Below are 12,367 nucleotides of genomic sequence, written 5' to 3' on the forward strand. Positions count from 1 at the left end.
CCACCTTGCCGTGGCCAGACGGCAACTCTCAGTTACCACACCTTATTCACCACCCCCTAAAAATTACCCCACTCCAAACCATCAAGCCACTTTCTCCTGCACCATCACTAACCTCTTCAAATCTGGAAATCTCCTGTTTAATGCCATCAAATCCGTAGTTCCCTTACCCTGCACCACTCCAAAAGACCATAAGCTATAGGAGCAGAATTAGGCCATTTGGCCCATTGAGTTTGCTCCGCCATTTCATCATGGCTGATCCATTTTTCCTCTCAGCCCCAATCTCTTGTCTTCCCCCACTCCTCCTACCCTCCCTGTATCCCTTCATGCCCTGACTGATCAACAATCTATCAACTTCTGCATTTAATATACATAAAGACTTAGTCTCCAAAGCCACCTGTGGCAACAAATTCCTCAGGTTCACCACTCACTGGCTGAAGAAATTCCTCCTCATCTCTGTTCTAAAAGTATGACCCTCTATTCTAAAGCTGTATCCTCTGGTCCTATACTCTGCCACCATAGGAAACATCCTCTCCACATCCACTATATTAAGGCCTTTCACTATTGGATAGGTTTCAATGAGGCCAGCCCTCATTTTTCTGAATACCAGAGAATACAGGCTCAGAGCTATCAAACACTCTTCATATGCCAAGCTGTTCAATCCTGGAATAATTTCCTGTGAATCTCCTTCAGCTTCAGCACATCCTTTCTAAGAAAAGGGACCAAAAATTGCTCATGATACTCCAAGTGAGGCCTCAACAGTGCTTTATAAAGTCTCAACATTACATCCTTGGTTTTATATTCTAGTCTTCTTGAAATGAGTGCTAGCATTGCATTTGCCTTCCTCACCATCGACTCAACCAGAAAATCAACCTTTAGGGAATCCTGCGAATCTATTGGGGGTCATCTATTATATCCAGTGCTCCTGATGCAGTGTCCTCTACATTGATGAGACCTGACGTAGAGTGGGGAAATGCTTTGTCCAGCACTTTTGCTCCATCTGCAAAAAGCAGGATTTTCTGGTGATGGTCCATTTCAATTCCAATCCCCATTCCCATTCTGACATATTCATCCATAGCTCCTCTTCAGATCTGATGATACCACTCTCAGGATTGAGGAGCAATGCCTTGTATTCCATCTGGGAGCCTCTAAACTGATGGCGTGAAAATTGATTTCTCCAACTTCAAGTATTTTTTTCCCACTTTCCCTTCCCTTTTGTTCAATTCCCCACTCTGCCCCCCCCTTACCTCTCCTTCTCACCTGTTAATCACCTTCGCAGTGAACTTCCTTTTTCCATTTCACCCATGGTCCACTCCGCTCCCCAATCAGATTTTTTCTCCAACACTTCACTTTTTCCACCTATCACCTCCCATCTTCTTACTTCATCCCCTTCCCCCACCCACCTGGCTTCACATATCAATCCAGCTTGCGTTCCTTCCCTCCCTCACCTTCTTATATGATATCTTTCCCCTTCCCTTCCAGCCTGAAACATCGACTGATTATTCATTTCCCTAGATGCTACCTGACTTGCTGAATTCCTCCAGCATTTTATGTGTGCTACCTCCAACTATAATGGTCTTGCTCATGATTAACAGACTTTAAAAAATTGTTATGTTCCTCCCCACCCCCTATAAATCCAGAGGATATTGCATGGACAGTTATTTTTTTTAGTCATAAATGGTATATGTCTTTGCTTACAATGAAATAGGAAACATGATTAACTCAGATGACACCCTCAAGCCAATACAGCAAGACTTGAAAAGACAACTAGATTGTACAGCCCAGTATTAAAGGAATTTAATATGAAAAGTGCATTTTGCATAAAAGGAAATGAACACTGTAAAACTTTTAGGGAGGATGAGAAACTGAGTAATTTAGATAGTTTTCACTGTAGATAACAATAAATCTTGTCAGTAAAAGGCATAAACCACAATACGTTTTAGGAATAAAGGCCTAGAATTCAAAAGGAAATTAATAAAGGTAAACATAAGAATGATTATTTTGAAGTTGGAAAATCGTATTCTGTAATTCAGAATCATTAAAATGGTGCAGAACAACTTAACTGGTGATACAAGTAGAAATAAGATATTTGGGCTTATTTCATAGGAACAAAGATACTTGAAAGGAAGTTCAAATAGAAAGCTTAAAATAATGAAAGATTTTGATGCAAATCAGTAACACTTTGTTGTGTTTAAAGAGCTGGCAATTAAGGTACATTTAAAAACAAATAAAGAGTAGGATTATGGAAGCTTTATCAGCAGTACAGGGTAACTATTGCCACATTATCAAGGAATATCAGAAATGGGTAATAATGCTGGTGTCCCCAAAAAGTCTCTATGTTGGTTCATGGCCAAATAATGTTTTTAAAAATGTTCTCCTTTTATAATTATTTCACTAATTTTAATGGTTAAAAAGTCAGAAACAGGCTAATAACTTGCCCACATTTTAAAAAGGCAGATCTATTCCATATGATACAAGAAGAACCGATTTCTGGATGTTGTGTACTAGCAGAATGGGGCTGGCTCCTCTGCCATAAACACTGAAGAAACCTTGTTTTTTACCTATTGGTTTAGACAGCTTCCTTAAAGAAACAGTGTTTGTAGTCAAGTCAAGGTGGAACATGAAATCTATATTAGTAAAATCATGTCAACACATTAAAGGCAGTGCATAGGTTTGTATGATCACTTCTGTAGCATACATTTAGATTTTGATTGATTTTCAACTGGACCAAAGATTAGCTTCATAAAGGTACCCGCCCCTGCAGTACCAATGTCAATCTAGATGCATGTAATCAAGACAGTTATCAACAGGGGATCAGAGGTGGAGAGGGTCAGTAACTTTAAATTCTTTGATATTAGTACTTTGGAGAACCTGGCCTGGGACCAGCACACAAGTGCCATTACAAAGAAGGCATGGCAGCACCTCTACTTTCTTAGAGGTTTATGCAGATTTGCCACATCAGCTAAAACTTTGATGAACTTCTATAGATGCACAGTGAAGAGTATCATAACTGGTTACATTACTGCCTGGTATGGAAACACTAATGCCCAAGACCAGAAAGCATACCAGAAAGTAGTGGATACAGCTCAGTCCACCACAGGAAAAGCCTTCCCCTCCTCTTCACCAGCTCACACCATTATGCACATCTAAAACCCCCATTTCCAGAAAAGTTGGGATATTTTCCAAAATGCAATAAAAACAAAAATCTGTGATATGTTAATTCACGTGAACCTTTATTTAACTGACAAAAGTACAAAGAAAAGATTTTCAATAGTTTTACTGACCAACTTAATTGTACTTTGTAAATTTACATAAATTTAGAATTTGATCGCTGCAACGCACTCAACAAAAGTTGGGACAGAGGCATGTATACTATTGTGTTACATCACCTTTCCTTTTAATAACACTTTTTAATCATTTTGGAACTGAGGATACTAATTGTAGTAGATTTGCAATTGGAAAGGCAGAAAGATGTCTCTGCAGTATAAATGAATAAACAAAGGAAGCAAAACAAAGAAATCTGGCGATGAGCAAATACAGAGAAACACACACTCAAAATGCTGGAGGAACTCAGCAGCTCAGGCAGCCTCCATTAAAATGAATAAACAGTCGACGTTTCAGTCCAAGGCCCTTCATCAGGACTGATGAGGAAACATAGACGTACGTCAATGTGGTGATAACAGAAATCCACCTTAAAAATTGCAGCATTATGCACTAAATATTACTTGATATTAAATTTTCAGGAAAAGTATGGCAGCTTTGGTAACAAAATATTTTGAGAGAGGGGGAGACAGACAGACAGACAGCGTCAGCTGGGTGGAAACCACAAACTAGCGAGAAGGATATAGAGGGCCAAATGTGCAGGGACGTTCAAAAAGTGCGAGGACTATAGAAGAGTTGTAACAGGGCTAAAACAATCTGAATGTAGGCAACTCTGCTCTCAAATGCATCTCCCCCATTTCACGTACATCTACTCTCACTCCATCCTCCCATCACCCCACTAGGAATAGGGTTCCCCTGGTCCTCACCTACCACCCCACCAGCCTCCGGGTCCAACATATTATTCTCCATAACTTCCGCCACCTCCAACGGGATCCCACCACTAAGCACATCTTTCCCTCCCACCCTCCCCCCCCACTGCTTTCCGCAGAGATTGCTTCCTATGCAACTCCCTTGTCCATTCATCCCCCCCATCCCTCCCCACCGATCTCCCTCCCGGCACTTATCCTTGTAAGCGGAACAAGTGCTACACATGCCCTTACACTTCCTCCCTCACTACCATTCAGGGTCCCAGACAGTCCTTCCAGGTGAGGCAACACTTCACCTGTGAGTCGGCTGGGGTGATATACTGCATCCGGTGCTCCTGATGCAGCCTTCTATATATTGGCGAGACCCACTGCAGACCTGGAGACCGTTTCGCTGAACATCTACGCTCTGTCCGCCAGAGAAAGCAGGATCTCCCAGTGGCCACACATTTTAATTCCACGTCCCATTCCCATTCTGATATGTCTATCCACGGCCTCCTCTACTGTCAAGATGAAGCCACACTCAGGTTGGAGGAACAACACCTTATATTCCGTCTGGGTAGCCTCCAACCTGATGGCATGAACATTGACTTCTCTAACTTCCGTTAATGCCCCACCTCCCCCTCGTACCCCCTCCGTTATTTATTATATATATATATATATGTAAAGAATATATATATTCTTTTTCTCTCTCTCCTTTTTCTCCCTCTGTCCCTCTCACTATACCACTTGCCCATCCTCTGGGCTCCCCCCCCCCCTTTCTTCCTCCCTAGGCCTCCCGTCCTATGATCCTCTCATATCCCTTTTGCCAATCAACTATCCAGCTCTTGGTTCCATCCCTCTCCGCTCCTGTTTTCTCCTATCATTTCAGATCTCCCCTCCCCCTCCCACTTTCAAATCTCTTACTATCTCTTCTTTCAGTTAGTCCTGACGAAGGGTCTCGGCCCGAAACGTCGACTGTACCTCTTCCTAGGGATACTGCCTGGCCTGCTGCGTTCACCAGCAACTTTTATGTGTGTTGCTTGAAATTCCAGCATCTGCAGATTTCCTCGTGTTTGCGAAATTTAATGCGTATATTCAGATTGTTTTAGCCCTGTTACAACTCTTCTATAGTCCTCACACTTTTTGAATGTCCCTGCACATTTGGCCCTCTATATCTTTCTCGCTAGTTTGTGGTTTCCACCAAGCTGACAGTGTCTGTCTGTCTGTCTGCCTCCACCTCTCTCAAAATATTTTGTTACCAAAGCTGCCATACTTTTCCTGAAAATTTAATATCAAGTAATATTTAGTGCATAATGCTGCAATTTTTAAGGTGGATTTCTGTTACCACCACATTGACATACGTCTATGTTTCCTCATCAGCCCTGATGAAGGGCCTTGGTTGGACTGAAACGTCGACTGTTTATTCATTTTAATGGAGGCTGCCTGAGCTGCTGAGTTCCTCCAGCATTTTGTGTGTGTGTTTCTTTGTATTTGCTCATCGCCAGATTTCTTTGTTTTGCTTCCTTTGTTTATTCATTTATACTGCAGAGACATCTTTCTGCCTTGTCAGATCCCTTCTACTACAGCACTATTTCATGCAAAGAAATTCCTTAGCCATAAATAAGTTCTGTATATGTTACTTGTGTGTGGTTGACACTTGGTATCTAATTCCTGTCAATGCCATAATTCAGGTAATTAATAAGACAACTCATCACTTTGTGAAAGTGTGTGTTTCTTCAATCCCTTAACTTATTGTCCGACTGAGCTAACAGTTGTTAAATTGGCACCTGTAATTAAGGTAATTAACTGTTTTGTTTCACAATAGGGTCACCGTTAGAACATCTTCTGACCAGATTCTGTTCCAACTCCATATACAAGTCTGCAGATGATACCAGCAGAGTGGGCCAAGTCTCAAATAATGACGAGTCTGAATACGAGAAGATAGGAGTATCTAGAGGCACTCAAACTTTCCCTCAATATCAGCAAAAACAAAGCAGCTAGTCATTGGGATTGAGAACGCTGAGTGCTTCAAGCTCCTAGGAGACAAAATACCATCAATCTATCCTGGTCCAGCCACTTAGCTGCCATGGCTAAGAAAGCTCACCAATGCCGCTACTCTCTCAGGAGACTAAAGAAATGTGGCTAGTCACCTTCAACCATCACAAATTTTTTGTGATGCATTATAAAAAAAGTATCTGATTCAGATGCATCACAGCTTGGTATGGCAACTACTCTGCCCAAGGCAGCAAGAAACTGCAGAGTGGACACATCATGGGATCCAGCATGCCCTCCATGGACTCTCATCACCTTAGTAAAGCAGCCAACATAGTCAAAGATAACCTCACTCCACTGCCATGCTGGCACTCCAGACATTCCCTCTTTTCCTTCTCCCATCAAGCAGACATTTCAAAGGCCTGAAAGCATGTACCACCAGGCTCAAGGACAGCTTCAATCACATTAAAAGACGAGTGAATGGTGTCTTAGTATGAAAAGAAGGATTCTTGACCTCATAATCTACATCCTTATGGCCTTGCATTTTAAGACCATAAGACCACAAGATATAGGAGTAGAATTAGACCATTTTGTCATGGCTGATCCAATTTTCCTCTCAGCCCCAATCTCCTGCCTTCTCCCCGTATCCCTTCATGCCCTGATCAATCAAGAATCTATCAACTTCTGGCTTAAATATAGATAAATGACGTGACCTCCACAGCTGCCTGTGGCAAAGAATTCCACAGATTCATCATTCTCCAGCTAAAGAAATTCCTCCTCAACTTTGTTCTAAAAGGATGCCCCTCTATTCTGAGGCTGTGACCTCTAGTTTTAGACTCTCCCTCCATTGGAAACATCCTCTCCATCAAGGCCTTTCAACATTCGACAGGTTTCACCCCTCATTCTTCTGAATTCCAGTGAATACAGGCCCAGAGCCATCAAACTTTCTTCCTATGACAAGCCATTCAGTCCTGTAATCATTTTTGTAAACCTCCTTCGAACCCTCTCCGGTTTCAGCACATACTTTCTAAGATAAGGGGCCCAAAATTGCTCAGAATACTCCAAGTGAGGCCTCATCAGTGCTTAATAATGTCTTAACATTACATCCTTGCTTTTATATTCTTTTGAAATGAGTGCTAACATTGCATTCGCCTTCCTCACCACAGGTTCAACCTGCAAATTAAACTTTAGGGAATTGTGCACAGGTCCTTTTGTACCTCTGTTTTTTGTATTTTCTCTCCGTTTAGAAAATAGTCAACCCTTTCAGTTCTTCTGCCAAAGTACATGACCATACACTTCCCACCTCGATATATGCAATATCTTTGCCCATTCTCCTCATCTGTCTAAGTCCTCTGTAGCCTCTCTACTTCCTCAAAACTACCTGCCCCTCTACCTATCTTCATATCATCTGCAGACTTTGCAACATAGCCATCAATTCTATTATCCAAATCACTGACATATAATGTAACAAGAATCAGCCTCAACACGGACCCCTGTGGAACATCACTAGTCACTAGCAGCCAACAAAAAAGACTCCCTTATTCCCACTCTTTGCCTCCTGCCAATCAGCCACTGCTTTATCCATGCTAGAATCTTTCCTGTAATACCATGGGCTGGTAGCTTCATGTGTAGCACCTTGTAAAAGGCCTTCTGAAATTCTAAGTACACAACATCAACCGACTCTCCTTTGTCTACTCTGCTTTTTATTTCTTCAATGAATTTCAACAGATTTGTCGGACAAGATTTTCCCTTGAGGAAACAATGCTGACTATGGCTTATTTTATCATGTGCCTCCAAGTACCCTGAGATCTGACCCTTAATAATCACTTCCAACATCTTCCCAACCACTGAGGTCAGATTAACTGGTCTATACCATAGAACCATAGAACATTACAGCACAGAAACAGGCCTTTTGGCCCTTCTTGACTGTGCCGAACCATTTTTCTGCCTAGTCCCACTGAACTGCACCTGGACCATATCCCTCCATACACCTCTCATCCATGTACCTGTCCAAGTTTTTCTTAAATGTTATAAGTGAGCCCACATTTACCACTTCATCTGGCAGCTCATTCCACACTCCCACCACTCACTGTGTGAAGAAGCCCCCCCTAATGTTCCCTTTAAACTTTTCCCCCTTCACCCTTAACCAATGTCCTCTGGTTTTTTTCTCCCCTAACCTCAGTAGAAAAAGCCTGCTTGCATTCACTCTATCTATACATACCATTTTTTTATATACCTCTATCAAATCTCCCCTCATTCTTCTAAGCTCCAGGGAATAAAGTCCTAACCTACTCAACCTTTCTCTGTAACTCAGTTTCTCAAGTCCCGGCAACATCCTTGTAAACCTCTCTGCACTCTTTCAACCTTCTCAATATCCTTCCTGTAATTTGGTGACCAAAACTGTACACAATACTCTAAATTTGGCCTCACCAATGCCTTATACAACCTCACCATAACATTCCAACTCTTATACCCAATACTTTGATTTATAAAGGCCAATGTACCAAAAGCTCTCTTTACGACCCTATCTACCTGTGATGCCACTTTTAGGGAATTTTGTATCTGTATTCCCAGATCCCTCTGTTCTACTGCACTCCTCAGTGCCCTACCATTTACCTTGTATGTTCTATCTTGGTTTGTCCCTCCAAAGTGCAATACCTCACACTTGTCTGTATTAAACTCCATCTGCTATTTTTCAGCCCATTTTTCCAGCTGGTCCAAATCCCTCTGCAAGCTTTGAAAACCTTCCTCATGGTCCACTACACCTCCAATCTTTGTATCATCAACAAATTTGCTGATTCAATTAACCACATTATCATCCAGATCATTGATATAGATGACAAATAACAATGGACCCAGCACTTATCCCTGTGGCACACCACTAGTCACAGGCCTCCACTCAGAGAAGCAATCCTCCACTACCACACTCACTGGCTTCTTCCATTGAGCCAATGTCTAATCCAATTTACTACCTCTCCATGTATACCTAGTGATTGAATCCTCCTAACTAACCTCCCATGCGGGACCTTGTCAAAGGCCTTACTGAGGTCCATGTAGACAATATCCACTGCCTTCCCTTCATCCACTTTCCTGGTAACCTCCTCGAAAAACTCTAATAGATTGGTTAAACGTGACCTACCATGCACAAAGCCATGATGACTCTCCCTAATAAGTCCCTGTCTATCCAAATACTTGTAGATCCTATCTCTCAGTACTCTTTCCAATAATTTACCTACTACCGACGTCAAACTTACTGGCCTATAATTTCCCGGATTACTTTTAGAGCCTTCTTTAAATAACGGAACAACATGAGCTATCCTCCAATCCTCCGGCACCTCACCCGTAGATACCGAAATTTTAAATATATCTGCCAGAGCCCCTGCAATTTCAACACTAGTCTCCTTCAAGGTCCTAGGGAATACCCTGTCAGGTTCTGGGAATTTATCTACTCTGATTTGCCTCAAGATAGCAAGCACCTCCTCCTCTTCAATCTGTATAGGTTCCATGACCTCACTACTTGTTTGCCTTATTTCCATAGACTCCATGCCAGTTTCCTTAGTAAATACAGATACAAAAAAACCCATTTAAGATCTCCCCCATTTCTTTTGGTTCCATATATAGCCGACCACTCTGATCTTCAATTTTATCCCTTACTATCCTTTTTCTCTTAATATACCTGTAGAAGCTCTTTGGATTATCCTTCACCTTGACTGCCGAAGCAACCTCATGTCTTCTTTTAGCCCTCCTGATTTCTTTCTTAAGTTTTTTTTGCACTTTTTATACTCCTCAAGCACCTTATTTGCTCCGTTTCCTGTACATGTCATACATCTCTCTCTTCTTCTTTATCAGAGTTCCAATATTCCTTGAGAACCAAGGTTTGTTATTCTTATTCACTTTGCCTTTAATCCTGACAGGAACATACAAACTCTGCACTCTCAAAATTTCTCCTTTGAAGGCCTCCCACTTACCAATCACATTCTTGCCAGAGAACAACCTGTCCCAATTCCATGCTTTTTAGGTCCTTTCTCATTTCTTTAAATTTGGCCTTTTTCCAGTCTAATGGTGTTATGATCACTGGAACCAAAGTGTTCCCCTACACACACTTCCGTCACCTGTCCTAACTTGTTTCCTAATAGGAGATCTAATATTGCATCCTCTCTAGTTGCTACCTCTATATATTGATTTAGAAAACTTTCCTGAACACATTTTACAAACTCTAACCCGTCTAGACCTTTAACAGTATGGGAATCCCAATCAATATGTGGAAAATTAAGATCCCCTACTATCACAACTTTATGTTTCCTGCAGTTGTCTGCTATCTCTCTGCAGATTTGCTCCTCCAATTCTTGCTGACTATTGGGTGGTCTATAATACAACCCCATTAATATGGTCATACCTTTCCTGTTTCTCAGCTCCACCAATATGGCCTCGGTAGACAAGCCCTCCAATCTGTCCTGCCTGAGCACTGCTGTAACATTTTCCCTGACTAGCAATGCCACCACACCCCCCCCCCACCCTTCATTCCTCTGCCTCTATCACGTCTGAACCATCGGAACCCTGGAACATTAAGCTGCCAGTCCTGCCCCTCCTGCAGCCAAGTTTCACTAATGGCTATAATGTCGTAATGTGTCAATCCACGCCCTCAGCTCTTTAGCCTTCCCCACAATACTCCTTGCATTGAAATAGACACACTTCAGAAGATTATTACCACCACACACAACCCTATTTGTGACTTTGCATGAACTTTTAACATCATTTATTTTCACCCTCGCTCCACTATCTGCTCTGGCACTGTGGTTCCCATCCCCCGGCAAACCTAGTTTAAACCCTCCCCAAAAGCACTAACAAACCTCCCTGCAAGGATATTGGTCCCCTTGTAGTTCAGGTGTAACCCGTCTTTCTTGTACAGGTCCCACCTGCCCCAGAAGAGGTCCCAATGATCCTGAAATCTGAAACCCTGCTCCCCACACCAGCTCCCCAGACACGTGTTCATCCGCCAGGGCATCCTATTCTTACCCTCACTGGCACGTGGAACAGGTAGCAATCCTGAGATTGCCACCCTCGAGGTCCTGCTTTTTAACTTCCTACCAAGCTCTCTATACTCACTCTTCAGGACCTCCTCACTCTTTCTTCCTTCATCACCGGTACCGGTGTGTACCATGACATCGGCTGATCACCCTCCCACTTCAGAATGCTGTGCATGCGATTAGAGACATCCCTGAGTTTCCTTTTTTCTGCCTCTTTCCCTTCTTCAAAAGTGGGGTGACATTTGCAATATTCCAGAATTTAGTGATTCTTGAAAGATCGCTACTAATGCTTCCACGATCTCTTCAGCCACCTCTTACAGAACCCTGGAATGTACACCATCTGGTCCATATGACCTATGTACCTTTCAGTTTCCAAGAACCTTCTCTCTAATTATGGTACTTCCACACACTTGAAAGCGGCCAGTGAGTGAGTGGGCCAGTGAAGGAGTGGAGCTTTGAGGCTTTGACTCAAGAGATTCTGGCAGTTTTGGCAGTTGGTCTGTGCAATCAAGTCAATCAAGATTTGAATAGATCAGCAGAAAGCAGCTGATTGGGCAATCGAGGTCAGGTGACCAAGCATTTTGAAAAGCTCAAACAGATAATTAGAGGGGTAGCTCAAGTGGAGTGGCCTGTGGAAATCGGTCAGTGAGTGAGTGGGCCAGCGAAGGAGTACAGTTTTGAGGCTTTGACTCGAGAGGCTTCGATGAGAAGAGGCGGAAGACAAGCTTGCTCGCAGTTAGTCTTTACAATGCCTCCTGAGACGGTGATGTGCCTCTCATGTCAGATGTGGCAGTCTTGGGGGAACGCCCCTCTCCCGCAGAGTCACATCTGCCAGAAGTGCATACGGCTGGGCGATCTGGAAAACCGTGTAAGGAATCTAGAGCAGCAGCTGAATGACCTTCGACTCATAAGGGAGAATGAGGCAGTCATAGATGAGAACTACAAGGAGGTAGTCACACCAAGGCTGTCGGAAGCAGGTCGTTGGGTGACAGTCAGAGGGGGGAAAGTGAAGGTGAGCAGACAGGTAGTGCAGAGCATCCCTGTAGCCATTCCCCTGAATAATAAGTTTACCGTCTTACTGTTGGCGGGGACAACCGACCAGGTGTGAGCCACGGTGGCAGGGAGTCTGATCCGGTGGTGCAGAAGGGTGGGACGGAGAAGAGGAGAGCTGTTGTCATTGGAGACTCTACAGTCAGGGGAGCAAACAGGAGATTTTGTAGATGTGAGAAGGACACCCGCATGGTTTGTTGCCTTCCGGGTGCCAGGGTCTGGGATGTCTCTGACTGGGTGCACGACATCCTGGTACCAGAGGGAAAGCAACCAGAAGTCGTGATACATGGACCA

The sequence above is a fragment of the Mobula hypostoma genome, chromosome 8, assembly GCF_963921235.1.
Source record: "Mobula hypostoma chromosome 8, sMobHyp1.1, whole genome shotgun sequence".
Taxonomy (NCBI): domain Eukaryota; kingdom Metazoa; phylum Chordata; class Chondrichthyes; order Myliobatiformes; family Myliobatidae; genus Mobula; species Mobula hypostoma.